This window comes from Ceratotherium simum, chromosome 3 (genome assembly GCF_057802395.1).
Source record: "Ceratotherium simum simum isolate JZ-2026a chromosome 3, ASM5780239v1, whole genome shotgun sequence".
NCBI classification, from domain to species: Eukaryota; Metazoa; Chordata; class Mammalia; order Perissodactyla; family Rhinocerotidae; genus Ceratotherium; species Ceratotherium simum.
Window position 1 is genome coordinate 29917490 of NC_141902.1, and position 3414 is coordinate 29920903.

General features: G+C 40.8%; 1 pseudogene; it reads left to right on the plus strand.

Annotated features, from left to right (window-relative positions):
- LOC101392500 (olfactory receptor 4F6-like) lies at positions 1-1999 on the plus strand (annotated as a pseudogene).
- Positions 2000-3414: the final 1415 nt, after the last annotated feature.

Consider the following 3414-nt stretch of genomic DNA (forward strand, 5'->3'; position numbering starts at 1 on the left):
ATGGATGAAGCCAATCACTCTGTGGTGTCTGAGCTTGTGTTTGTGGGACTCTCCAACTCATGGGAGATCCAGCTCCTCCTCTTCCTCTTTTCCTCTGTGTTCTATGTGGCAAGCCTGATGGGAAACCTCCTCATTGTGCTACCTGTGACCTCTGACCCTCATTTACAGTCCCCCCGTTCTTCCTGCTGGCCAACCTTTCCATCACGGACTTGATATTTGGCTCCTCCACGGCTCCCAAGATGATTTATCTTCTCTTAAGAAAGTGAAAACCATCTCTTTTGGGGGCTGTGTAGTTCAGATCTTCTTTATCCACGCAGCTGGGAGCACTGAGATGGTGCTGCTCATCGCCATGGCCTTTGACAGATACGTTGCCATATGTAAGCCTCTTCACTACCTGACCATCATGAGCCCAAGAAGGTGCATTTTATTTTTAGTCACTTCCTGGATTATTGGCCTTATTCATTCAGTGACTCAATTGGCTTTTGTTGTAGACTTGCCTTTCTGTGGCCCTAATGAACTAGACAGCTTTTTTTGTGACCTTCCTCGATTTATCAAACTTGCTTACGTAGAGACGTATACATTGGAATTCACGGTTACTGCCAATAGTGGCTTGATTTCTGTGGCCTCCTTTTTAATTGTGATCATCTCTTAGGTCTATATTTTGTTGACTGTTCAGAAAAAACGTTTTGGTGGCATATCCAAAGCCCTCTCCACTCTGTCAGCTCATGTCACTCTGGTTGTTTTGTTCTTTTGGCCATTAATCTTTTTCTGTGTGTGGCCATTTCCCACATCACATTTGGATGAATTTCTTGGCATCTTTGATTCATTAATTGTGCTCTTCATATCCAGAATTTCGGCTTGTTTTTTTTTTTTTTTTTTTACAGTGTCAATATCTTTGGTGAAGTATTCCTTCTGCTCATTAATTTTATTCCTGAACTCATTGAATTGTCTTTCTGAGTTTTCTTGTAATTCATTGACTTTCTTTATGACGGCTATTTTGAATTCTCTGTCATTTAGATTGGAAATTTCTGAGACTTAAAGATTGGATTCTGGAGACTTGTCACTTTCATTCTGCTCTGAATTGTTGCCGTAGTTTCTCATGGTGTTTGATGAACTAATCCTTACTGGTGCATTTGTGGCAGTAGCAGGTCACTGGTTCCACCTGCTACCATTGAGGGAAAGCAGGTGCTGTGTCTGATCCCACCCCATCTGCTGGAAGTTGTGGGTATATGGTGGGTGCTCCCACCTGCTGGAAAAGTGTTCACAGGCTGGCTCAGGGCTGCCGCCACCTCTTCTTACCGTCATGACAAGGCACATTCCCATTTGTGAGGCTACAGTGGTACTATGGGCACTCCTATCCACTGAGAAAGTGTTACTGTGCATGCATAGATTTGCCACCACCTCTTCTTATGGTCATGCTGGGCGCTGTGCTTGGTGGGAGTGGCTGTTTCTTGGGGTCCGAGCCTGGGCCACTCAGTGGCACTGCAGCAGCATGGTAGGTTCTCCTGCAGGCCATGAAAGCATTTGTACATGGGCTTAGGGCTGCATCTGCCTCTTCTTACAGTCACGCCCAGGTGTGTTTCCACTTGTGGGACCTCAGCAGCACTATAGGTACTCCTGTCCAGGAAAGCATTTGTGTTTGCACATTGGGCTGTCAGGGGAGGGTCAGAGAGTGCACACTTATCTCCACTACTTCCCGGAGGCCCAGACCATCTACCTTCAGATGTTTAGCTGCATGGGTCTCTCATACGTCCTGTTGTGCTGTGTGGGTATCATCCCTGAGTCAATGCGTGTCCATTTAGCTGTAGTTCAAAGGGGGAGAGATGAAGGGAAAGTTCATTCTGCCATGTTGCTGATATCACTCTAGAGTTTTAACAACCAGTTTTATCACATAGCTGTGTTCCAGCTGAATGTTAATGTCATTGGGACATGGGGATGGAAGTTGGAGGATAATCTAATACTTGCACAATCATATGCAGTGGCCTTGAAAAACCTGTAGATAATCTAGGTGTCTGTCATTAGATGATCAGACAGGCAAAAAGTGGTGCATGCCTACCATGGATTCCTATGCAGCATTTAAAAATAATAGACTAGATGTACACATAGCAGCATGGGCTAAGTGAAAAAAAATGAATTGGAATGAGATGTATAACAATATTTTTGTGTATATGGACACAAATATACATACACATAAAACATGTTTTATGATAACACATATAACACCAGGACACATTTTAAAAACACTTGAATGTTGCCTCTGAGAGAAAGGTACTAGAAATGGAGGCTGGAGTTTAAAGGAAATAAACAAGTAAACAAGAGATGGCCCTTTGTAAACCAACGCTGATGGTTTACAATGTGTAAACCATGGACCGAGGAATATGATTATCTTAATCTTCTGCACCTGAGACTGAAAAAACACATCAGGAAACAAGTCCTATTACTTCCTCTTAAAGTTTTGAAGTGAACCACCTTACTCATATTATTCCTACCTCCAAATGGCTGGCACAGTAAGGGACAATGGAATTATTTCAATGACTGGATTCTTTTGTTAAGTTCAACAAATAAATATTAGGCTCCCTGGATTTCAGGAAACTGTACAAGTTTCTCTGGAAGAAACAAATATAAGTCAGACAAAGTCTGTGTCTTCAAAATACTTATTACAATGTGGTAAATTTATTATTTATAAAAGTCACATTATAAGCTACTTTTTATATTTTGGAGTTTATTCTTTCACTTGCTTAGTTTATGCTTAGTGAAAAATGATGTTATATGGCTCTTCCGTATAATTTGTGTGAATCTCTTGGAAAGGCAATATTATCAAATTAGCCAAAGATCCTTTCATTTATCGTGATAGGATTTAAATTGGCAAAGAAAATGACAGATAGTGATGTCCTTAAAGAATCCAATGCCATTCCTGCCTCCTGTGATTCATTATAAACATTTCTCCTGTTGCTTTTTAGGAGACAAAGTTTTTGATTAATTGACTTTAGTTTTGCAATCCCAGGTAACTATAGCATTATTTGATCACTAACCTGCACTATAGTTAACTAGAAATTTTTTCCATTTACAGAAATATTTTACATACCTCTGTGTGCTTGAGATAATAGTTTGTGAATATCTGTAAGGGAAGGATGGGGTAAGTTGACAAAAGGATGAAGATATTAAACTAGATAAACTTCAGTGACAAGGAAAACCCAGGTAATGTTTTGCTTTTTGATATATATCGATTAAGCTTTGACCTGGAGGCAGGAAGAAATAGGTGGTGGTAGTGAGATGATGAGCACAGAGGAGAATAAATATGAGTGGTTGTGGATGTGGAGAGCAAGCATCAACCTTAATTTTAAACTAGGACTTGGAAATGACTTGGCGATCCAAAGGTGCAACTGAAGATACACTGCAGAGTCTGGAGTACAC